The sequence below is a fragment of the Phyllostomus discolor genome, chromosome 1 (genome assembly GCF_004126475.2).
Source record: "Phyllostomus discolor isolate MPI-MPIP mPhyDis1 chromosome 1, mPhyDis1.pri.v3, whole genome shotgun sequence".
NCBI lineage: Eukaryota > Metazoa > Chordata > Mammalia > Chiroptera > Phyllostomidae > Phyllostomus > Phyllostomus discolor.
The window spans coordinates 100,495,111-100,522,044 of NC_040903.2; the positions used below are offsets into that span (position 1 = coordinate 100,495,111).

At 37.2% G+C, this 26,934-nt stretch overlaps 1 pseudogene; it reads right to left on the reverse strand.

Moving 5' to 3' along the window:
- Positions 1-10,876: 10,876 nt before the first annotated feature.
- On the reverse strand, positions 10,877-16,415 carry LOC114491991 (annotated as a pseudogene).
- Between the last annotated feature and the right edge of the window lie 10,519 nt (positions 16,416-26,934).

Sequence of the window (26,934 nt, forward strand, 5' to 3'; positions counted from 1 at the left end):
ACCAATTTAAAAGGCATGATTATGAATTGTGGGTTAATATCATTAACTTCATATTTTTATATACCTAAAATATTCATTGTCTTAATTAACTAAACTTCAAGTAAACTGCTTATCATATTTTAACAGGTATGACATAGTTAAACAAAGGTATATCTCCTACCTAGTTAGCCTTATGTCTTACTACATTTGATTTTCTTGTGGCATCAACCATAATAATTGTGGCAGGTATTGCTGGCTGTACACCAAAGATTCATCTTCTTCAGAGTAATTTCTGGGAAGCAGCTGCCCAGCTAAAAATACATTTCCTTGGCCTCTTTTGTACCTGGGTATGACGTGCGACTAGTTCTTATGAATAGAATGTGAACTAAAGTGAAGTGTTTCATTTTCAGGCCGAAGTGCCTAAAACCTAAGTGTGCCGCCTCTATGTTCTTTTTCCTTATACTTTGGCTAAATGGAGAGGACTGGGACACATTTTTCGAGAGCAGATACCCAATGAGGAGGTGTCTGCTGACAAGGAACCCTGGTGTTGGATATTAAATGAACCAAAAGGTTGCTCTATTGCCTTAAGTCCCTGATATCTGTGTCACCTTAATGCAACTCCTTACACACAATAATGCTCAATCCATAGTTTCTGAACATTGGTATCTATGTTCCAGATCACTAGATTCATGAGACTGGATTTATATTATGGTCTCATAAGTTTATATATATAATTTTTGTCTATATAGAGAATTTTATGTTCATTTTTGCTTTCTTATTCCTAAAACCCTGAACTAGTCCCTGTGAAATAACTATTAAGTTAAAATTGAAGTTCATTATTTTAAACAATAAGTATGTGACTTATTTAACCCAAAAGAAGGTGGCCTATCATCTCATTTTATTCCAAAAGGAGTATTTTAAGTAGTAGGTATTTTAGGTAGTAGGTTTCTTTTGGTCCTCTGATTTTTGTTTTTTGCCACTTTTACCAGAAAAGAATTAGCTTTGGTACAAGTTTTAGTGGGTACTTGGTGTCCAGTGTAGGAAACCAGGGAACCTAATTTTATCTTGACTATACCACACACTCTATTAAATCTTGTTAAGTTAGTTTGCTTCTGAGAAGAGAGAGACTATAGCTATCTCCCAATAGATAATCAACCCATCTTGAAAGTTCTGGTTATTCACACAACATCATTTATTTTTTCTGTTTAAGTAGGCCACTGGTCTTTTAGGGCACCTTTTGTTTTTTAGCCTGTTCACTAGGAACTAGGTGGGGATGAAGTTAACATCAACATATCTAGTCATACTAGGCTGGGCCAAAGTAGGTTTACAATTATTAGTAAGAAAAACACAGAGCTTATTATATTATTATTTATTAATTATTATATTATTTTCCATACATACAACTATAAACTGACTTTAGCCCAACCCTACATTCTTTGAAGGTTTTGGATGACTTCTGTTCCCTTGTAAGAATGTGTTTATAGATTAATTATAGTCTTAGTTGCCTTTTACCAGATCAAATATTGTGTGGGTGGCATATTCTAGGAAATCTTGAAGAATTTTGAAATAGTCCACCATGGTTCCTAATATGGAGATGACCATAATTAGAGGAAGCAGTAGGTTAGGTCAGAAACTGTTTATGTTTGGGAGCTGGTGTTTTGACCCTTTCCTGTATATTTCATTGATATTCCCCAGCCTGTAGTGGTCTTTGGTCTGTGGGTCACAGCGTGGCCAGGGGCTAGCCAGAGTTCTCAGTGAAAGCAGTAAGAGAGGTCATGTGTGGCATATCAGCAGAGCTGGTACACCCACTTGTCTGGGTTGGGGCGGAAGTGGAGGCCGGGTCAGGAAAGTGGTCTTTTCCTGAGTTTAGACACTGCCAAAGCATTGCAGACAGGGGTTTCACTTTATTTTTGTTTATGTGGGGTTGGTTCCCACACAAGTAAACTTGTGGTGTCTTAACCTCTAGTAAGATTTCAAATATACATCTGGTTTCATCTAACTTGGTGTCTTAGGAATCCAGTTTGTATCTTAGAAATGATGGTATTTTGAATTTAGAAGGATAAAGGTGATACACTTTCAGTTAAATCTCATAATTTTTGACTAGTGATTAATGACAAACATTTCATTTCTCCTTATTAAGAACAAGAATAAGAATTCTACACACAGGAAGTTTATTTTCCAAAAAGTTGTTTACTTTAATAATATTTTTGTAAAATTGGGCAACTTATCTTCTACCCTGGGTTTCAACCAATTGGGCAGGAGAACAAGGACCAGGAAATAAAATCTGTTAAACTTTTATCCAACTGTGCTGGGTATGTGCAAACACATGAGTATCTAAGCATAGATTTTCTCACACAAAGGATTTGAGAATTTTTTTAAATCATGAAACATAAAAGTATAAATAAATATTGAGATATTTGGGGAAAGAACACTAATAAATCAATATAATTTATGTGTGAGTTAAGTCTAGCACAAAAATATAAAATGTCTCATTCTAAACATTGGCTTATAAATATTAATTTAATTGCTTTGAAGTAACAATTAGTATCAAGTGCTTAAGACACTAATTTCAGTCAATATAATGAAAAAGTATGGATTGTATGTACCTGTTTGGCTATTACAGATAATATTTCCCAATCTAGTACTGTTACTTTAGTCTAGAATCTTCCAAGAAGCTGGAAGATGGATGGTAAGAATGTAGGGCTTTGAGAAAGTAAGGATAATTCTTGACTTATGGCTCCCTTTCCATGTTAAGACAATTCAGGTTTTAGATGGGCAGAAAACCACAAGAATGGAGATCAGAGAAGAGGTTTGGGTTCATTTCTAGCTACATCAAGTCATTTTTGAGATGTGATGAACTGTCTATGTGTGTTGTCAGGTGCATAGACCTGGCTTTGAACCTTGTAATAATACAATTCTGTTTTGTTTTCACTCAACCTGATAATGCTGTCTTTACAGTCAGCATAGGAGCTAAATCAATGATATTGAGGATAAATGGTTAATGGTTCTCAGATCTCCTTCTGGTCATATGTAATAGCTCATTAAATACAACCTTGTAAATGAAGTTGGAATTTCTGCCATGTGTTCCTCTGACACTTATCTGTCACTTTTTCTGCCTTTTCCATATAGTTTCTTATGAGATAATTCTGTAATCATCTCTATTATTCTCACCTTCCACTAACTCAAAGATCTTAGTATCATTTGTAAATTTTAGAATTTTAGTATGAATAATTATATAAATTATTTAGTTTATTTATTGTCTGTTAAATATTTAAAATGCTTTCAGAATGGTGATCTAATTTGATGTTTGCAACAGGGTTTGCCTCTGGGAAAGGGATCTGATTGACTAGGAAGTGAGAATAGAAAGGAGACTTAAATTTTCACATAAATAAACTTTATAGCTTTTAAATTTTGTATCATGAGTGCATTAATTATTTATTACTGAGTAGCAAAATTACCACAAATGTAGCAGCTCGAAACAACACACATTCATTCCCTCAGAGTGTTTGTGGGTCAGGAATCCAGGCATGGCTTAGCTGGGTTCCTTGCACCAGGATCTTCGCAAAGCTGTGAGATGTTGGTCAAGGCTGGAGTCTTACGTGAAGGTTCGATTGTGAGAGGATATGCTTCCAAGCTTGTATGGTTGTTGGCAGGATTCAGTCTCTTGAGGACTGTTGGACTTAGAGCTTCAGTTCTTAGTTGTTTTTTGGCTGGAGGCCTCCCTACTTCCTCTCCAACATGACAGCTTGCTTCATCCAAGCACACAAACTGAGAGGGCTGTTGAAGGGGTGTGCTAACAAAATTGAAGTAAACTATTTCTGTAACCTGATCATGGAAGAGATATCCCATCACTTTTGCCCTATTCTGATTTTTAGAACAAGTCATTAGGCCATCCCATACCCAAGGGAAGGGCTTACAGAAGGGCATGAACAGCAGTAGTTGGAGATCGTAGGAAGGACATTTTAGAGTTTGCCTGCACAACGTGTGTATATTATTCATTTAGAAATAAAGGTGTTTTTAGACATCTAAACTTTTAAATGAAAATAAAAGTGTCAGTGTAATTTGTGAAATAGGAAATTACATGTATAAATGAAAAATAACATGTGTATTCTCGTATATACATATATGATATAAATGCATACAAAATGATGGGAATGGGATAAGCAAAACGGTTAATGTTTTCATCCATCAGGCTGTTCCTCTGACACTTATCTGTCACTTTTTCAGTGTTATAATAATATATAATAATAATACCATAAACTGTTATAATACTGTTATAATAATACCATAGACTAGATGTTTTATGAATAATTTATTTCTCATAGTTCTGGAGGCTAGAAAGTCCAAGATCATAGCACTGGAAGATTTGATGTCTGGTGAGGTCCTTATTCCTTGTTCCTAGATGGTCAGCTTACTGTTTTAATCACAGGATAAAGTGATGACGGGCTCTCTGGGGTCTTTTCCATAAAGGGACTAATCCCATCCATTCATGAGACCTCCATCCTTATGACCTAACACCTTCCAAAGGCCTCACCTCCTAATACCATCACATGGAGGATTAGGTTTTAACATGTTAATTTTGAAGGGACACAGACATTCACACTAGAGCAGTCAGCAATAAAGAAATTAGGATTGTTTTATAAAGTTGTAGAGGATAAATGGCTTTTTAATGGCATTTGGTCACTTAATTGGAGGATCAGGACTCAAAACACAGTTCTGAACATCAAATATTATTTTCCTGTTTACTTTATTGGATTATTTGTTTCTAAACTAAAATTTAAAATAACTATTCATAAAAATGATAGATATTAGTTACGCCGCTGATGCCTGGCTTACTTCACTGTTTGGCCATCTCTACCCAGTATGTCTGGTAATTAAGTCATTTTTAAAACCATGATAAAACAGAAATTTGTATCGAATCCTATGGGAGGGTTGCCTAATTTAGCAAATAAAACTATAGCATGCCCAGTTAAATCTAAATTTCAGATACATAATAATGTTTTAGTATAAATATGTCCCACATATAATACATTTATACATACAATATTTGGGACATCCTTATATGACAAAATTGTTCATTGTTTGTCTGACACTCACATTTAACCAGGTGCTCTGTATTCTATCTGGAATGCTATCCTATGGGAAAATTTTAAAAACAGCAGCATAGGTTTGTGAGCAGAAGGATTGCATAGTGAAATGGAATTTTAAACAGATCAGTCCGTCCTTCATTTGCATCTACAATACCTCAAGATCTTCATTCTTCTTATTCAACAAATACTGATGAATGCCTGTGAGGTGTGAGGCACCTCATCAGCTGCTGCAGATACAAAATCAAATAAGCTTCCATCTTCACCCTCAAAAGCTGAAAGCCTTTTTTTGCTGGTACTTATAGGACTTTTTAGACAATGACTATAGGTAAGATGTATAAAATCTGGTAACAAAAGATTAAATTATTGTGAACACCTCTTAGGTCTCAAACTTTAGTGTTTTTATTTTTTGGTGTGGTTTAAAAATTATAACCTATAGTAAATGCTTAAGACAAGAATATTGTTGAAAATTGAGAAATTAAAGAAAATAGTTTTAAAGAGTTTGAGTATGTCATTATTTTATGAGTCCTCATTACCTTTTCTATTCTTCTAACGTAGTCATTGAAATATTTCTGTAGAAATTGGCCCTGGCTGGCGTAGCTCAGTGGATTGAGCGCGGGCTGGGAACCAAAGTGTCCCAGGTTCGATCCCCAGCCAGGGTACATTCCTGGGTTGCAGGCCATAACCCCCAGCAACCGCACATTGATGTTTCTCTCTCTCTCTCTCTCTCCCTCCCCTCTCTAAAATAAATAAATAAATAAAATCTTTAAAAAAAAGTTCTCTAAAAAAAAAAAAAGAAATATTTCTGTAGAAATATAAAGCTGCAGTCTAATTTTACAGAATGTGATTAACCAGTATGTTTGTCAAATTTGACTTTATGACTATTTTCCAGGAAAATAGAAAAGGAAAACTCAATAAGGAAATAGTATGTAACTGAATTTCAATAAATGTCCCAGAGATGAAGCTTTGTGTCAAGGTCCTTTGTATACTGATTTAGCAGATTTGCTTTTTGCAGTTTGAAACACATTTTTCTTTGAAGCTTATCCTGATGATGTAACATAATTAGATGACTGACCAGTTAATGCATGAGTTTTTAAAAAATATTATATGTCATGATATCTAATTTAAAACAATTTTTTTATTGTTGTTCAATTACAGTTGTCCCAATTTTCCCCCAATACCCTCCCCCACCCAACCCACCTCCACCTCCTACATTCAGTCCTCCCCACCCCAGTTGTCTTTGTCCATGAGTCCTTTATACATGTTCCTTGACTTGACCCTTCCCCTTCTTTCCCCCGTTATCCCCTCCCCTTTCCCCTGCAGTCACTGTCAGTTTGTTCTTTATTTCCATGTCTCTGGTTCTGTTTAGCTTGCTTGTTTGTTTTGTTGATTAGGTTCCACTTACAGGTGAGATCATATGGCATTTGTCTTTCACTGCCTGGCTTATTTCACTTAGCCTAATGCTCTCCAGTTCTATCTAAGCTGCCATGAGGGATAAGAGCTCTTTGTTCTTTTCTGCTACATAGTATTCTATTGTGTAAATGTACCACAGTTTTATGATTCACTGATTTACTGATGGGCACTTAGGTTGCTTCCAGTACTTGACTAATGTAAATTGTGCTGCTATGAACATTGGGGTGCATATCTTCTTTTGAATTGGTGTTTCAGGATTCTTAGGGTATAATCCCAGTAGTGGAATTGCCAGATCAAACAGCAACTCCATTTTTAGTTTTTTGAGGAATTTCCATGTTTTCCACAGTGGCTGTAACAGCCTGCATTCTCACCAACAATGTACTAGGGTTCCCTTTTCTCCACAACCTCTTCAGCACTTGTTTGTTGCTTTGTTTATGATGGCCATTCTCACTGGTGTGAAGTGGTATCTCATTGTGGTTTTAATTTGCATCTCTCTGATGGCTAGTGATGCTAAGCATCCTTTCATCTGTCTTTGGGCCCTCTGCATGTCCTCCTTGGAGAAGTGTGTGTTCAGGTCCTTTGCCCATTTTTAGATTGGATTGTTTGTCTTCTTGGTGTGGAGTCATGTGAGTTCTTTACATATTTTGGAGATCAAAACTTTTGTCCAAGGTATCATTGGCAAATATGTTTTCCCATATGATTGGCTCTCTTTTCATTTTGCTGATGCTTCCTTTGATGTGCAGGAGCTTTTTAGTTTGATGTAGTGCCATTTGTTTATTCTTTCCTTTATATCCCTTGCTCTAAGGGACATATCGGTGAAAATATTGCCATGTAGAATACCTGAAATTTTCCTCCCTATGTTCTCCCCTAGGACTTTTATGGTGTCACAACTTATATTTAATTCTTTTATGCATCTTGAGTTTGTTTTGGTATATGGCGTAAGTTGGTGCTCAAGTTTCATTTTTTGTTGTTGTTGTTTGCATGTAGCTGTCCAGATCTCCCAACACCATTTCTTTTTCTTTTTTTTCCCCTAGATTTCCATGGTTTGTTTTTTTTTTAGTTTTCTTTTTTCTTTTTTTTTTATTTTAATCATTGTTCAAATACAGTTTTCTCCCTTTTACTCCCAATCCAGTCCCCCCTTCCACCCCTTCCCACTTCCCTCCCATTACCACCCTCTCCTTAGTTTATGACCATGTGTCCTTTAAGTTTGTTCCTGTGAACCCTTCCCACTGTCCCCTTAAATTCCCTCTACTCTCTTCTGTGGGCACTGTCAGCTTGGCCTCTATTTCAGTGTCTTTGGTTATATTTTGCTTGTTTCTTTGTTTTGTTATTTAGGTTCCTGTTAAAGGTGAGATTATATGGTATTGTCTTTCACTGCCTGGCTTGTTTTGCTAAGCATTTCCAGCTCCATCCACACTGTTGCAAAGGGTAGGAGCTCCTTCTTTCTTTCTGCTGCATAGAATTCCATTGTGTAAATGTACCATAGTTTTTTGATCCATTCATTTACTGATGGGCATCTTGGTTGCTTCCAGTATCTAGCTATTGTAAATTTTGTGCTGCTATGAACATTGGGATGTATAGGTTCTTTTGAATTGGTGTTTTAGTATTCTTAGGATATAGTGCCAGCAGTGGAATTGCAGGGTTAAAAGGCAGATCCATTTTTAGTTTTCTGAGGAAGTTCCATATTGCTTTCCATAGTGGTTGTACCAGTCTGCAGTCCCACCAACAGTGCACTAGGGTCCCCTTTTCTCCACAACCTCTCCAACACTTGTTGTTTGTTGCTTTGTTTATGATGGCCATTCTGACTGGTGTGAAGTGGTATCTCATTGTGGTTTTAATTTGCATCTCTCTGATAGCTAGTGATATTGAACATCGTTTCATGTGTCTTTGGATTTTCTGTATGTCCTCCTTGGAGAAGTGTCTGTTCAAGTCCTTTGCCCACTTTTTAATTGGATTCCTTGTCTTCTTAGAATGCAGTCTTGTAAGTTCTTTATATATTTTGGAGATTAAACCCTTGTCTGAGGTATCATTGGCAAATATGTTTTCCCATACAGTTGGTTCTCTTTTAATTTTGATACTGTTTTCTTTAGCTGTGCAGAAGCTTTTAATTTTGATGAGGTCCCATTTGTTTATTCTTTCCTTTATGTCCCTTGCTATAGGGGACACATCAGTAAGAAAGTTTCTTCATGAAATATCTGAGATTTTCCTACCTACGTTCTCCTCTAGGACTTTAATGGTGTCACATTTTATACTTAAGTCTTTTATCTACCTTGAATTTATTTTTGTATATGGTGTAAGTTGGTGCTCAAGTTTCATTTTTTTTGCACATAGCTGTCCAGTTCTCCCAACACCATTTGTTGAAGAGGCTATTTTTACTCCATTTAATGTTGCTGCCTCCTTTGTCAAATATTAATTGACCATAGAGACTTGGGCTTATTTCTGGGCTCTCTGTTCTGTTCCATTGGTCTATGTGCCTGTTTTTATGCCAGTACCAGGCTGTTTTGATTACAGTGGCCTTGTAGTATAGTTTAGTGTCGGGTATTGTGATCCCTCCTACTTTACTCTTCTTTCTCAAAATTGCAGTAGCTATTCGGGGTTGTTTATAATTCCATATAAATTTTTGAAGTGTTTGTTCTATGTCTGTGAAATATGCCATTGGTACTTTAATAGGTATTGCATTGAATGTGTAAATTGCTTTGGGTAGTATGGACATTTTGATGATATTAATTCTTCCAATCCATGAACATGGTATATGTTTCCATTTGTTTGTGTCTTCCTTGATTTCTTTCTTCAGCCAACACCATTTCTTGAGGAGGCTATTTTTACTCCATTTTATCCTCCTGCCCTCTTTGTCAAATATTAATTGACCATAGAGACATGGGTTTCTTTTTGGGTTCTCTATTCTTTTCCATTGCTCTATGTGTCTGTTCTTTTTTTTTTTTTAAGATTTATATTTATTTATTTTTAGAGAGAAGGAAGGGAAGGAGAAAGAGAAGGAGAGAAACATCAATGTGTGGTTGCCTCTCATGCCTCCAACTGGGGACCTGACCCACAACCAAGGCATGTACCCTGACTGGGAATTGAACCAGTGACCCTTTGGTTCTCAGGCCCATGCTCAATACACTGAGCTACAAGAGCCAGGGCTATGTGTCTGTTCTTATGGCAGTACCAGACTGTTTGATTACAGTGGCCTTGTAATATACTTTGATATCATGTATGTGATCCTCCTACTTTGTTCTTCTTTCTCGAAATTGCTGGGGCTATTTGGGGTCATTTATGGTCCTATATAAATTTTTGAAATGTTTGTTCTGTACCTGTGAACTAAGCCATTGGTATTTTACCAAGGATTGTATTAAATCTATAGATTGTTTTGGGTAGTACGTACATTTTGATGATATTAATTCTTCCAATGCATGAACATGATATATGCTTCATTTATTTGTCTCTTCCTTAATTTCTTTCTTCAGTGTTGTGTAGCTTTCTGAGTACAGGTCTTTTACCTCATTGGTAAGGTTTATCCCTAGGTACTTTATTTTTCTTGTTCCTATAGCAAATGGGATTTTTTTTTTTCTGATTTCTCTTTCTGATATTTAATTGTTGATGTCTAAAAATGCTTTCTTTCTGAATAATGACTTCATATTGTGTTGTTTGCCAAATTCACTTACTAGATCGAGTAGGTTTGGTGGAATCTATACAGTTTACTCTGTAACTATCTTGTCATTTGAAAACAGTGACAGATTTACTTCCTCCTTTCCAATTTGAGTGCCTTTTATTTTCTTTTCTTGTCTGATTGCTGTGGCTGGAACTTCCAATACTATGTTGAATAGAAGTGGTAAAAGCAGACACCCTTATCTTGTTCCTGATCTTAGTGGGAAAGCTTTTAGGTTTTTCCCATTAAATATGATGTTGGTTGTAGGTTTCTCATATTAGGTCTTTATTAGGTTAAGGTATGCTCCCTCTACTCCCACTTTGCTGAGAGTTTTCTTCTTCTTTTTTAAAATATATTTTATTGATTATGCTATTACAGTTTTCCCATTTCCCCCTTCACTCCCCTCTGCCCTGAACACCCCCTCCCACCCACATTCCCCCAGTTTAGTTCATATCCATGGGTCATACATATAAGTTCTTTGGCTTCTACATTTCCTATACTAGTATTACCCTCCCCCTTTCTATTTTCTACCTACCATCTACTTATTCTCTGTACCTTTTCCCCCCTCTCTCCTCCTCCCACTCCCCTGTTGCTAACCCTCCATGTGACCTCCATTTCTGTGGTTCTGTTCCTGTTCTAGTTGTTTGCTTAGTTTCTTTTTGTTTTTGTTTTAGGTGTGGTTGTTAATAATTGTGAGTTTGCTGTCATTTTACTATCCATGTTTTTTATCTTCTTTTTCTTTTTTTTTAAAGTGTACTTTTTATTTGTTCAGAATGCTTATCTCTAAACTTGACTGAAATTAAAAATGATGTTTGCCAATAAACATCCAAACCTGTTAAATTCAACATTAAGAGTTTATAACAAAAATTGAAATATATATATAATCTTAACTGACATTTTAATAGTAATATATACATTATACAATGACATATACTCTTTCTATAAGCTCATATTCTCCCAACCAGAAATAAAAAGTAGCAATGTTATTACACTTTTCCTATGGTTTAGTATAAGATTTGTTTCTAGAATTCATAAACTCAAAATTGTTCACAGACTTATTCTTTCTTATTCATGTCTGAAGAGCTTTTCTCTAAGAATTTTTACATTTTGTAATCTTTCCTTTGAAATACTAGTAAGATATGGAATCTCCTGAGTTACACATGCAGCTTATATATTCCTTAAAAGTTATTTTTTTAAGTATCACAAATTAGTTATTTATATCCATAATACATATCCTTGATATTCACATACTTCTTTAAGCAAGATTCAAGTTTATTTGTGTTTTGTATATTTATATTACTTTGGAGCCTATTTTTAGTTTTCAGGAAAACTTTATACCTATAAAGATCTCTCAGATATTTAGTAAGCAAAGCAGAAGAGTCATTATGAAAATGTAAACTGCTATTATAGTTTTTTATCTTTCATTTTTTATGCATTTCCTGTCAACCATGTAATTTCCTGTACTTCAGGAAAGCTGATAAATTTTAATCTTTGTAATCTCAATATGGCTGCTTTTTCAGCCTGGTGTATAGTATATTGCAGGTTTTCTGAACACATAGTTTCACTCTGATATCAGTTGTAGCAGCATAATCTGATAATGTTGGTATTCACCATTTTCAGTTATTTCAATTGCAGGATGACCTTATTAGCTGCTTCCAAGGAATTTATTAGATTTTGCAGCTCTTCTTTACTCATTTCAATAGAATAGGGTTTGACTTCACCATTTTCTTTTATGTCGAGATGAAGGTTTAAAAGTGGAATCTGTAATGTAGCAATCTTGTCACTGGAAAGTGCAAGCTTTAATTGCCAATCAAAATCCTGTACCTGTGCAGAGGAAATATCAACTATTTCTCCTAACAAAGCCTGTTTAATTTAATCTTTTCTACTTTTTAAGCATTTCATGATAGCTTCTTGATGAAATGAGTTCAACTCATTCAGTTGCAGAGATTACTCTTCATCAGATAAATTTTTACCAACTACAGCTTTGAAAAATTTGGTAATATCTTCTAGAACATGCATCCATTCTGTGGAATCCCACACACTGATAATCCTGGTTGAGAGGATAAATTTGGCCACAAATGCCATCGACTATTTTGTGAAGAAGCCATGGGGCCTGCTCGGCTGGAAGCTTCTGCAGCCGCCGCAGAGGGGTCCCCTCTTCCAGCTCTATCCCTGGGCAAATTTCTATCTTCTTTTTCTTAGATAAGTCCCTTTAACATCTCATATAACAAGAGCTTGGTGATGATGAACTCCTTTAACTTGGCCTTATCTGAGAAGCACTTTACCTGCCCTTCCATACTAAATGAAAGCTTTGTTGGATAGAGCAATCTGGGATATAGGCCCTTGTCTTTCACGACTTGGAATACTTCTTTCCAGCCCCTTCTTGCCTGTAAGGTCTCTTTTGAGAAATCAGCTGACAGTCTGATGGGAACTCCTTTGTAGGTTACTGTCCCCTTATCTCTTGCTGCTTCTAGGATTCTCTCCTTCATCTTAATCTTGGGTAATGTAATTATGATATGTCTTGGGTCTAACATCTTTGGGACTCTCTGAGTTTCATGGACTTCCTGGAAGTCTATTGCCTTTGCCAGACTGGGGAAGTTCTCCTTTACCATTTGTTCAAATAACTTTTTTTCACTTATTGCTCTTCTTCTTCCCCTTCTGGTACCCATATAATTCAGATGTTGTAACATTTAAAGATGTCCTGGAGGTTCCTAAGCCTCTCCTCAATTTTTTTGAGTTCTTGTTTCTTCATTGTATTCTGTTTGGTTGTTTCGTTCTTCCTTCTGGTTCACTCCATTGATTTGAGTTTCAGTTTCCTTCCCATCACTACTACTTCCCTGTACATTTTCCTTTATTTCTCTTAGCATAGCCTTCATTTTTTCATCTAATTTGCGACCAAAATCGACCAATTCTTTGAGCATCCTGATCACCACTGCTTTGAACTGTGCATCTGATAGGTTGGCTATCTCTTGGTCACTTAAAAGTGGTGATGTGGGGCTTTTAATTCTGTTTGAGCCATCTTTTTTTGGTTTTTCCCCTTTGGTCTGGTCGTGCCTGTTATGTATGAGGGGCGGAGCCTTTGGTGTTCACCAGGGCAGGGCACCCCAGTCACTGGGTTGTGATGCTGTATGTTGAGGCAGGGTCTGAGAGGGAACAATGGCGCTTGCTCAGCTCTCCGTCAGATCTCAGTCCCTTCCGCCACTTCTCCTGAGCAAACTGGGCCTCTCTGGTGCCAATTCCCATGTGGGTGGTCTTGTGTACGCTGTGGGACCGTCCAAGGACCTCTTGTGTGAGGCTGGGAGTTTCTCCCTGCGCCTCAACCCCCACAGGTGTTTTCAATCAGTGCCCCAAGGCTGTATTTCCCTGCATTGTGATCCTGTGTTGCACAAAGTGCCTTGCTTCACAATTGCAGCCTCGCTGGGTCTGCTGTTTGCCACCCCTCGGCTGGGGTCTGCTGCTTGCGTGCTCAGGGTCCACCCACTGTGGTCTTGTACACCCCGGACGACTTATGCACTCAGTCCCAATGCTCTCTGCTCTCCACTCTGAGACCTGCACCCAGCTGCCTGACTCTACCCCTCCTACCGGTCTGTATGAACATGTCTATTTTAACTCTTTGGTTGTCCAACTTTCATACAGTTCAATTTTCTGTCAGTTCTGGTTGTTATTCTGTTTCTAAATTGTTGTTGTCCCTATCTTGGTTGTGTGAGGAGGCACAGTGTGTCTACCTGTGCCTCCATGTTGGCCAGAAGTCGAGACTTTTTATCATAGATGGACTCTGTACCTTATCAAATGCTTTTTCCACATCTATTGATATGATCATGTGATTTTTGTCTTTGCTTTTATGTTTTGTATTACATTTATTGATTTTCAAACATTGTACCATCCTTACATCCTTGTGATGAATCCCACTTGATCATAGTGTATGATCTTTTTAACATATTGTTGGATGTGGTTTGCCAATATTTTATTGAGGATTTTAGCATCTTATTGGCCTGAAGTTTTCTTTCTTTGTTTTGTCTTTCTCTGGTTTTGGGGTTAGGATGATGCTGGCCCCATAAAAATAGTTTGGGAGTCTTCCCTCTTCTTGGATTTTTTGGAATAGTTTGAGGATAGAGGTTTGCTCTTCCTTAAATGTTTTTTAAAATTCTCCTGTGAAACCATCTGGTCCACGGCTTTTGTGTGCTGGGAGTTTTTTGATTACTCCCTCAGTTTCACTGGCTGTTATTTGTCTATTCAGGCCTTCTGGTTCTTCTTGATTCTGTTTGGAAGATTATATTTTTCTAGAAATTTATCCATTTCACCCAGGTTTTCAAATTTCTTGACATATAGTTCCTTGTAGTAATTTCTTACAATCCTCTGTATTTCTGTTGTGTTAGTTATAATTTCCCTTCTTTCACTTCTGATTTTATTTATTCCAGTCCTCTCTCTTTTTTTTCTTGATGAGTCTGGTTAGAAGCTTGTTGATTTATTTTATCTTTTCAGAGAACCAACTCCTGGATTTATTGATCCTTTGAATTGTTCTTCTAGTCTTTATGCCATTTAATTCTGGTCTGATCTTGATTATTTCTTTCCTTCTACTTGCTGTGACCTTTACTTGTTGTTCCTCCAGTTCTTGTAGATGTAAGGTTAGGTTGTTTATTTGAAATGTTTCTATCCTTTTTAGGTAGGTCTGTATTGCTATGAACTTCCCTGCCAGGACTGCCTTCACTGGTGTCCTATAGGTTTGGACTGTAATATGTTCATTTTCATTTGTTTCTGGGAACTTTTTTATTTTTCCTGGACCTTATTATTAACCCATTTATTGCTTAATAGCATGCTACTCAATCTCCATGAGTTTGAATGTTTTTGAATTTTTTCCTTGAGGTTGGTTTCTAGTTTCAAGCCCTTGTGGTTTAAGAAAATGATTGCTATGATTTCAATTATCTTGAATTTGTTGAGGCTTGTTTTGTGTCCTATCACATGGTCTATGTTTGAAAATGTTCCACGTACATTTGAAAGAATGTGTATTTTGCTTCTTTGGGATGAAAGATTCCATACATATATCAGTTAAGTCCATTTGATCTAGTGAGTCATTCAATGCCACAAAAATACATGTTAACATTTTGTTTGGAAGATCTATTCATTGTGGACAGTAGGGTGTTAAAGTCCCCTACTAGAAGTGAGATGTTGTCTGTATCTTTCTTGAAGTCCTCCAAGATTTTCCTTATATATCTGGGTGCTCCTGTGTTTGGTGCATATATGTTTACAATGTTTATGTGTTCTTGATGGATTCTTCCCTTGAATATTATGAAGTGTCCTTCTGTTTCTCTCTTTATGACTTGTGATTTGAAGTCCATTTCATCTGATATAAACATTGCTACCCTGGCTTTTTTTCCCCTGTCACTTGCTGGAATATTTTTTCCCAACCTTTCACTTTCAGTCTGTGCAGGTCTTTTGTTCTGAGGTGGATCTCTTTTAGGCAACAAATGTGCAGGTAAAGTTTTCTTACCCATTCAGCTACCTATGTCTTTTGATTGGAGCATTTAATCCATTTACATTTAAGGTTATTATTGATAGGTACTTATTCTTTGTCATTTTCCCCCTTTTACTGGTGTTTCTCTCTCACCTTCTTCTCTTATCTTCTTAAAGCAATGTTTTTAGCATATCTTGCAATACTAGTTTGGTGGAGGTGTATTCTTTTGTCTAGAAAACTCCTTATTTTGACTTCCATTTTAAATGAGAGCTTTGCTGGGTAGTGTGGTCTTGGTTGCAGGCCTTTGTTTTTCATTACTTGGAATATTTCTTCCCATTCCCTCTGGTTTGTCATGTTTCTGTTGAGTAGTCAGCTGGTGGCCTTATTTTAGCTCTCTTGTATGTTACTTCCTGTTTCTCCCTTGCTGCCTTTAGGATTCTCTCCTTGTTTCTGAATTTTGCCATTTTAATTATGATGTGTCTTGGAGTGGGTCTCTTTGGGTTAATCTTGATTTGGACCTTCTATGCTTCCTAGACTTGTGTGACTTTTTCTCTCAACAAGTTAGGGAAGTTTTTCATAATTACTTTTTCAAACAGGTTTTCTATCACTTGCTCTTTTTCTTCTCCTTCTGGTATGTGTTTTATGTGGATATTATTATGTTTCAAGTTGTCCTGCATTTCTCTTAATTCCACTTCATTCTTTTTGAGTCTTTTTTTCCCTTTTATTGCTCTTTCTGGGAGTTTTTTCCTACCTTATCCTCCAACTCACTGATTATATCCTCTGCTGCATCTAGCCTGCTTTTGATTCCTTCTAGTGTGTTCTGCAATTCAGACATTGTATCCTTCATTTCCTCCTGGCTCTCACTGATACTTCTATGTCCTTTTTCATGCTGATGTAGTTTTCAATAAGTTCCTTGTTGCTTCCCTGTAGTTTTTGGTAATTCTCACTAAGCTTATTAAGCTTCCTTATAACCATTGTTTTGAACTCAGTATCTGATAGCAGGATGGCTGCTGAAGTATGGGGGATGACTCAGCACGGGGATCCCTGTGGCTACTCTCTCAGTTCTCTTCCCAAAGCTTCCATTCCCAGTTTCTCTTCAAGCATCTCTCGTCCACTCTGCTCCCCTCCAACTTTGCCAGAGCCCAGGGTAAGTGGCTGCAAGTGAAAATTTATGCATTGGCCCTTTAAACAGCTCTTTGCCTCTCCAGCCATCTGTCTCTGACTGTGAGCAACCCTGCTGCTTTCTGCCACTGGATGTTATCTGTGTACTTTTCAGACTCTGGTGCTCTAGGCTGGAGATCCCAGCTGAGGGTTTAGACCTCACACTTCTCAGGGGGATCAAACCAGCTGCTTAAATATCCTTCCGTCACTTCAGCTGCCTCCTGTGGGCACCCAGCCAGCATTTTTTTGTGTCTCCAAAGGACTCCCTACCAGTCATGTTGTACTGAAGTGGATTCTTCTGTCTGTCTATGGTTATAAGGTTTCTCTCTATATATTGTTCAGTTGCTTGTCCCAGATGATTTCTCCACAATTTAGTTGTAGTTCCAGACTGGTCCTGGGAGGAGGTTAGTATAACTTCTGCTCACTCCTTTGCCATCTTGGATCCTCTCCTGTATGAGTTTTGAAGTTTCACATTTTAAGATTGATTTGTTTGAAATGTGGCATTGGAATAGAGCTTTACAGATACCCTAAACCACTAGAAAGGTGAACAAATGGGTCCTAGAGCAAATTAAGCATGAAATGTCCTTGGAGGCAAAAATGAGAAAACTGAAACTGTCCTAGTTCAGGCACATCATGAAAAGGCAGGGCTCTTTGGAAGAGACAATAATACTGGGAAGAATGGAAGGCAGCAGGAAAAGAGGAAGATCAGGAATTATGAGATGGAATGACTGCATATAAGCCATAGGCATGAATGTACAGGAGCTGAGCAGAGCTGTTGAGGACAGGACAGTATGGACATCACTCTCTAAGTTGTCAGAATTCAGAGCTGACTTAATGGCACATAATAATAAACAGCTTTGTGGTGGGAAAAGATGACTATGTGTAGTCACAGGAAAGTGGAGGCGAGAATGGGAGTGTGCTGTCCCATATTGCTGTCAGATCCATCCTCCCATTCCCCTTGCTTAGCTGTGCATTGGAGGGTATGGCCCTGTTGGCTGCATTCTTAAGACTCCATGTCATCTCCCCTTTGGCCAGTTTCAGTTAATGAGTGGCACTTACAGGAGCTGGGGGGCAGGAAGAAGGGAGAAACCCAGCTGGGTATTTCTCCTCTCTCTTTGCACCTGACTGCGTCTCTAACAGTGCCTATTCCTTACTCATGAACCCAGCTTTTGCCTGGTGACCTCAGGCTCTGGGCTCTGGAACCATTTCCTTTCTCTCCCCTGGTTTACAGAAGGCAGTGGCTAACTGATGTTGTTGCTTCATGGAGCCTGATTGGGTTCTCAGATCTCCCATCTTCCATGATTCAGTTTCCTGTGTTAAATTTTTTGTGTTATACATACTTGAAAGAGTTTTCAGGATTGACTTTGCTCAATACAGGGAACATGGGAATTTTTAGGAGAATATCAACAAATCAAGGATCCATATTCCTCTCTCCTTAACATAGTCCCCTTGACAGGGAATTTCAAATAAACAAATGAACTCTTTTGTTAGCACTAATACTGCATCTGTTTCAGGGATCAGAGATTGCTCAGGGTCTTCTAGAGCAAAGGATTCTTAACAGTGTTTGGCATGAACTTGTACTCTTCCTCAAATCAAGTTTTACTTTATTTTCTCAGTGAACATAGACAATTTCCTTTTTTTTTTGTAATGAAGGTGAGGTACTCTTATTTCTAGAACAATAATTCTTGCATGAATATTTAAGGGAAAACAGAATAAGGAAAGGCAGAATGAAATGGGAAAAAGAAAGGAGTTCAGAGATATGGGAAAGGAAACAGAAAGATGACATGGAATCAGATAATATAGCTATCCTCTTTAAGAGAAGGGCAATGGCTTTGATTAAAAAATATATTTTCTCAGAAATGTTACTCATAATCTGGAAGTTTGTTAACACATTTCAGATATTTGCATAAAATCATAAATCATAGTAAATATAAAAATATTTTTCTATACATTATAAATATAAAAAATCACAACCTCTCAGTGAACCCTTTGTTTGCCAGCAAAGTAAAGGAAAATATTTCATAGTGAAAGCAGTGAGCTTGACAAATGGGCAGTAATAGCACAAACTAGCTGGAGGAAAGGAGGCAGCCACATGATCTTGGTTTATGGAGACATAAAGTGACTTACTCATAGATCCTGGGAATAGACTGATGGTTGAGAGACAAGAAGGGGTTTAGGGGGCTGAGTGACAAAGGTGAAGGGACTAAGAAGTACAAATTGGCAATTACAGAATAGTCACAGAGATGTAAATTACACCATAGGGAATATAGTCAGTAATATCATAATAACTATGTATGGTGTCAGGTGGGTACTTGAAATAGCAGAGGGATCACTCTGTAAAGTATATGATTGTCTAACCACTATGCTGTAAACCTGAAACTAATACAGAATAAACTGAATGTAACTGTAATTAAAAATAAAACAAAATTACTTATTAATATTACTTAATTTTTTTAAAATGCCTTACTCTAGACATTTACTTATAATCTTGTCCATTAAAGGCCTTGTTAGCTGACTTGTTAAGAAATGTCAAACCTTGAGTTAGGATTTGTGTAAGTTACAGATGTGCTCATGCTTCCTGGCATCAAATAAAAAGACAAGGCCTTTCTTAAATATCCTGATGTTATATTGCTCTATAGTTTGGCAAGGGCTTTGCAGCGAGGCTGCATCAGTTTGAATGCTGCTTTGGTCACTTCCTAAATAGGACACCTTCAGCAAGTTGCTTACCCTCTCTAGGCCTCCTTTGTAATATAGGTATAGAATGATCACCTCCTTCAGAACCTCATTGTGAAGATTAAATGTGCTCATGAATATAAAGCTTAGGACAGATTTAGAACTTAGCAAGCACTCAATAAAGGTTAAATATTATAATTGCTCAGAAATGATACCTATAGTTTTAGATCTTTTATAAAATTCTAAGTATGGGAAATACACTATAGATAAATGCACACAGTTATATACCATATTAAATGTAAGAAGTTACAATAGCTTATCAGTTGTTCTATCTTGTAAGCAAAGGTGAAGAAAAAGTCTGCATAGTGACAGCTGGAGATTTGACATATAGGGAGCAAGATAAAAGCAGTGAAAAATAAAATTACTTCTTCAGGCACATTCTGCACATATGTATGGAAGGGAAATGTGATTGTATTTTTGACAGCAAAGAAGGCAGAGTAATTGGGATTAGGAAATTTGTAGCAAAATGCAGTCACTGCATTTATGGACAGCACGTTGGGAAATAATTAGGTCTGAAACTGTTGCTAACATTCAGCTTGTGTGCACTCTGTTTCTTGAGAGTTTTTAGCTTACTGAAGTCAGATGACTTTTTTTTACAGATGGAAAGTTATGAGCTGTTTAGGGAAATAAGCACATGTTTTAATTAGGCAACATCACCTTTTCCATGAGAAGTGTAAATGAAACTTTAAAAAAATAGTTGAGATAGAAAACAATGGATAGAAACTTTTTCTGTCTTCCTCTCTCTTTTCTTTTTCTTTTCTCTCTTTTTTTCTCTCTCTCTCACTTACTCTCTCTGTTACTATTATTGTTGGGATCCCAAATTTGTGGTAGGTTCTCACCAAGTCCTGATATGACTTTGATGGTTCATAGGGTTCATGTAGGACGTCCCATATGAGAACTCTGGGAACAAAAGACTTACTTGAAAATAGCTAAATAGCCTTATTTCTAAATCCATTTATGTTTAGGAAAGTGTAAGTAACCATGTACATACTTTCAGAGACTTTGAATAAGATCATACTTATCCCATTCAGAACAAAGTTAACACTTGTTGACTCAAGTAAGTTGGTTTCCCATCTGTCCTGACTCACTGGCTGGAACAAATTTACATGCCAGTGTGTGATGGCCACATGACTCTTCTAGGAAAAGGTAGAAAATACATCAATGTGATTTGAAGCTCATAAGCATTGAGCAGTACTTCTTCATGGTGAATCCATTGTTTTACCTTAGGCACTTGATATCAAACACAAGCCTTGTTTTGATGCCAGTCCCTCTTCCTTAGTATTTACAAATACCTCTGTATGGTCTTTGATTAGTTTAATGCCCTCACCTTCTCAAGTGTGCAGTGAGAGCACAGATCATTTATTAAAGGTGACTATAGGGCAACTTTGCCAGAACTGGAAATAAGATCACATGGTTGTGAATAAGAGCAATGACAGTGAATGGCCATTGTGTGCCCAGGCCCAAAGGGAGAGGAGTGGGGAGCTCCAAAGCCCAGCTCACTGTATTTCTCCTGGTTTTATTTACAGTCTGTGGAATTCCTACCACATCACTGCTCCTGGACTTCTTTCTGTGAGACAGTGTGATTTTGAAAACAGTTGGAAGAAGGGCTTAGAGCATCTAAGGTAAATGTGAGTAATCACAACTTTTTTTAGTCACTAGTTTATGAGCAGAAGAGCAGAGAAATGAACATAGTGAAAGAAGTAAAGTTGACATATGGACATCAATGGCACAAAGGTGATAGAGGAGAGGAAGTAGGACTTAAATGCAACAACTATTCCCCTTTTCCTGAATGTTTACACTAGTTGAGTGAATTCCATTTACAAGAAGGAATGCCATTGTTTCTGCTGTAGTGGAAGGAGGAACATCTCTCCTGCAAAATTTTTCTGGGTCATCCCAAAAGAAGTACTATCCCTCTTCATTCAATCACCATAGGACTTTAAATGTGCTCCCTTTCATAGTAATTAACATCTGTTCTTCTTCTCAGTTAGATGAGACTGGGAGAAAAAAAAAAGAATACAAAAATGAATCTAAATGAACAGATTTATAATTACAAATGAATTATTTTGATAGTGTGGTTAAGGAAGGCCTCTTTGAGGAAGTGATGTACAAGCTGAGACCTAAAGAATAAGCAGCAACTGGCTATACAAGCAAGGCAAGAGGATGTTCCAGAGAGACAGAAGAACATGTGCAAAGTTACCAAGGAAAGAAAGGACCTGAGGTGCGTACTGAGGAACTGATGTAGGCCAGTTTGACTGGAACTCAGTGAATGTTCCATAGCAAAATAGAACCTTAGGGAAGGCAGATTCATACCCAGGGTTAGTGTCTTCCAATAAGGACACAATAGTGCCCTTCTATCATGGAAGTGTTTCACTGTAAGAAACTTGCCACCAGGTGGTTGCTGGTGGCCCTGGGAAAGGGTGCCATAGTGTTTGTTGGTCTCTGCGGCTGGCAGATCAGGCACTCAGTAGTGGGTGAATGAAAGTCCATGCTGTTGAGCCCATGTGTAACCTGGAACCCTGCCACCACGGTCACCATTCATGGGCACATTGGGTGATGATGGGGGTGTGGGAGGCAGAGGAAAGAGGCTGACTGGTATCCATAGTATAGGTCATTCTATCTGCTTGATTATTAAAATCTTCCTCTGCTAGCCTCACTATTTGGTGAATATTCACCTGGGACATAAATATCTTAATGATTTTTGGCCATTCAGATAGGTCTATCCACATACCTCTTCCGCAGGTTTCTTTGTCCCCAATTTTCAAGCATATTTCTTCCAAGTCCCTGACCGTCCAACCAAACTGCTGGCCATTATACCACCCACCCCCACTAAAAAAAGGAAAAAAGAAGAGACCTTAACAAATACATTTAATTTCATCAGTTAAATGATTTTTAAATACTCATTTTTTTCTGGAATATATTTCTTGACCTCACACAGATTTATCCATGACATTAGACAGAGTAGACATTTTGTGTACTCTGTCTAATGCAGAAACTGCAGAAACTATTTCTTATTTGATTACTGGAAAGCTTGCATCATAAAAGATAATTGTCAAACATATTTCTATTTCAATTTTGGTTTTATTAATAATATATATGGCAGTTCATAAATATATTTTCATTTTAAAACATACTTAAAATCTAATATAAGATGATCATTTGTTTTTGAAAAATGCATCCTTTTATTAATCCCATTACCTTGAGGGACATACGGCCTTACCAAATATCTTTGTTACTATGCCTTCTTTTTTTGCCTTTGTATATGAAACTCAGGAAAACCAAAAACTTAAAGAGAAAAGCAGTAAGCAATATACTAACAAAAATAGTCATACAATATTTTTTAAATTCTGTTAAGAATTAACAGAATTTAAAATTATGAAGTTGCAGACATTTTATTTTGTATCTTAATATTATGGTATAATTAATTTAATTATTTTTAAAATAAAAGAAATATGGTACATAAGCATTTATTGGTAACTATCAGAAATTCATCCATTCAGTTACCAAAACTGCAATGAGCCAAAGTCCCTACCTCCAAGGAGTTTGAATTCTAGGAGTGAGGTTAACTATAAAAACGTTAAGAAATAAATATATAATATAACATCATGCAATAAATATAAAATAGTGGATTTTGTTCATAGTGTTAATCATCAAAATGTTTATACTGAAATTTGTCTGTTATGAAAATTTATTTTGCCTTTTTAGAAAGTCATGGGAAGCATGCTCCTTCATCAAATACAAGCAATATAGTTTGTTTTCTGTGTGGAAAGTAACTCAGAGCTAGAGAAGAAAGTATCAAGCAGTTATTTTTGGTTCTAGTTCATGCAGCTTTTTTCAAATATGTGAAGTTAGGTTTGGGAAGAAAGCTCTTTTCTCTTTAACTTCCTGTTTAAGTAGTAAAACAGAAGTCTATGAGCAAACGATAATGACAGTTTATTCTTTGGAGAACATTGTTTTTTCTCTGCCCATAAGCATGGCCTTAGGAGGCTGAAACCCTCACCACAGCACGTGTGTATATTTTGCTGAAATGACAAAAATTGCATAATCCAAACCCTGATCCCAGAAGTTGGGAATTACACTGGGACTGGGAATTACACTAGGAAAACCTAACTGAAACTGATGACTACAATTAAAAAAAAATAGTGTTAGAGCCCCCCCCCCCCCCAAGTCAATTGTTTGAATAGTAATTACTAGGGACAAAATTCAATATATTTTTTTAAGATTTCATTTCTTTATTTTTAGAAAGAGGGGAAATGAGGGAGAAAGAGGGGGAGAGAAACATTGATGTATGAGAGAAACAATTGGTTGTCTTTTGCACACCCCCAAGTGGGGATCTGGCCCACAACCCAGGCTTGTGCCCTGACTGGGAATCAAACCAACAGCCTTTTGGTTTGCAGGCTGGCACTCAATCCACTGAGCCATATGAGCCCGGAGAACATTCAGTAATATTTTAAAAATTCATTATTCAAAAACTGGTCAATAGATGTAAGATTCTATTCCTGTTAGATGTAATCCTTTAGCTGGCTAGAAAAATAAAGAGTTAAAATAAGTAGCCATGTCCCACAGTAATTTGTTTTGCATGTTTAGTAAGACAGTTAAGGATGTTTTAGAGGTACTGAAGTATTTAGAATATCCAAACAAAGAATCTTTTCAGTCCACTTTTATTTTTTTCAGTATCTTTCACATTAGTTCTAGGGTATTTATTATTGCTTATATGGTAATCTATTGAGACAAAAATGAATATTGAGACACTAGTCTAATCAGGGTTCCTTCCTATTAATTTTAGGATCACCTAAGCTCTTGTTTTCTGCTAATATTAAATTAGCATGATAGTAACAATTTATTTCACTTGAGGTTTTCAAAAGGAATCTGAGCTCAGTGGTAGTTGTTATATGTAATTGTTTTGTGTTAATGTGAGATTTGGTATAAAGTAATACACCAAATGACACCTATCTATTGAATAAGTTTCTTTCTTTGTATCTACTTAAGATTCACTTCCCAGGCATTCCAAAATCCTGGGCCCTTAAAGGCAGTAACCAGCCTCCTGCAGGGCATTCATTACGTCTTATGCAGTTCCACCAGCAATCCCAGTGGCAGCTGCTTCGATATTTCCAGGTCTTTATCCCCTCCTCTTGCTCTGATATCTGTATCCCTTGAATTTTGAATTTTTACCTGTCTTGATTCTTGCACCTGCAGTCCTTTTTCTAAGTTACTTTGCTCTACTCTGAACACTGACTTCCCTGATTCCTTTATTAATCAAAATGTTGATAACACAAGGCATTTCTATTCAGCAGACTATATTGAAATTTCCAAGTTGTACAGTGGAGTTACAATAATACTGACTGTAAGCCAAAAGTTAAAGTTTAATAATAGCCTTCATGGTCCTACTGTGACCTCCATTAGCCACCCACCCACCATTTCGTACTGGCTGTTTCTCCTTAGGCTTGCTGCCTTCACTTGTGGTCACTTCCTCACCCTCCCACCCCTCCCTTTTCTCAGGAATTTTTTGTATTAATTTGCTAGGGCGCTCATAACAAAATACCACAGACCGGCTTAAACAACAGAACTGTATTGTCCTCTCAGCTCTAGAAGCTGGAAGTGCAAGATCAAGGTGCTGGCAGGTTTGATTCTCCTGAGGCCTCTCTCCTTGGCTTGCAGACAGCCATCTTCTCTGTGTGCTCACATGGTCTTTTTGTGCCTGTGCAGTGCATTCCTTGTGCCTGTCCTATGTCTTTATCTTCTTTCCTTGTATGGCCATCCTAGAAGCTTTGTTTCAACCTCTTTAAAGGCCCTGTCTTAAAATGCAGTCACACGCAGAGGTGCTGGAGTTTAAGGCCTCAGCATGTGAATTCAAAGGGGACACAGTTTCACCCATAATATCTCTTTCTCTTCTGCTCCATTGCTAGCTTCCAATGCCAAAATTTCAGTTCCATTTCTAAAGTACAGCAACTATGTTTGCCATTAAATACCCGTGTGTATATTTAAAACAAAATGATATTACTTTCAAACTTTATTTTTTAGCGATACATAACTCAGGTGAGAGCTTTAAAATTCCAGGTTCTTATATAATAAAAATAAGCTCTCTGGTAGTAGTACATTAATTATTGTGCACAAAAGGGACAAATATCATGATTGTTTCTCTTTGTCCTGAATTTCCTGAATTGAGAACCACTGGATGAATGGAAGCTGGTTGAGGTATCTGGTTTTTCCCTCTTCAAACTCATGTATTTTCTCTTGAGTTTACTCACTTGAATTATAATAAGAAGTCATAGAAATATTCAGAGAGAATAAGAAATATCATGTCAGATGTCAATGTATCAGTCTCAGGATTACTTTTCAAACAAAAGTTCTCCAGGCATAACTTTTACCTTACATTAATAAGTCAAAAGAATGTACCTGACTCTCCATGAATCTCTTTCCCCAATCTCTCCCATCCTTACAGCCCCTCCTTCAATTCTTTTGGGGGCTTCTTTTCAATTCAGCACTCAGCACTTACTCTCTCAAGCGTTCATTATGAGCATGTGTGGTTCTGCTTAGCAACCCACCCAAACATTTCCCTCTCAATTTTTTCCCAGGCCTTACTTATCCAAGGACATTCCTGCAAGGTAGGCATTTTTTTGGACATATTATGTAGAGGTTACAGGTAAAGGCCCCTGTCAAGGTCTCAGTCTCATGCTACCTAGGGACAGAATATGAATTTGACCTATGTCTGGTAGGTCCTAATGTCCCTGCTCTTTTCACTGCACAGAGTGGCAGATATGAAGTTTCTGCTTTTTAAACTCTCACAAGAGTTTGGGATTCTCAGATTTCTTCTTGTCTTAAAATATTTAGGCACTACCAGGTCTATTCCTATTTATGTTCCTCTTCTTCCTTTTTTTCCTTTTTTTAATATATTTTATTGATTATGCTATTACAGTTGCCCCATTACCCCCCTTCATTACCCTCCACCCTGCACACCCTCTCCCACCCACATTCCCCACCTTTAGTTCATGTCCATGTGTCATAAGTTCTTTAGCTTCTACATTTCCCATACTATTCTTGCCCTCCCCCTGTCTATTCTCTACCTACATCTATGCTACCTATTCTCTGTACCTTTCCCCCCGTCTCTGCTCCTCCCACTCCCCTGTTGATAACCCTCCATGTGTTCTCCATTTCTGTGGTTCTGTTCTTGTTCTAGTTGTTTGCTTTGTTTGTTTTTGTTTTAGTTTTAGGTGTGGTTGTTAATAATTGTGAGTTTGCTGTCATTATACTATACATGTTTTTTATCTTCTTTTTCTTAGATAAGTCTCTTTAACATTTCATATAATAAGGGCTTGGTGATGATGAATTCTTTTAACTTGACCTTATCTTAGAAGCCCTTTATCTGCCCTTCCATGCTAAATGAAAGCTTTGCTGGATAGAGCAATCTTGGATGTAGGTCCTTGCCTTTCATGACTTGGAATACTTCTTTCCAGCCCCTTCTT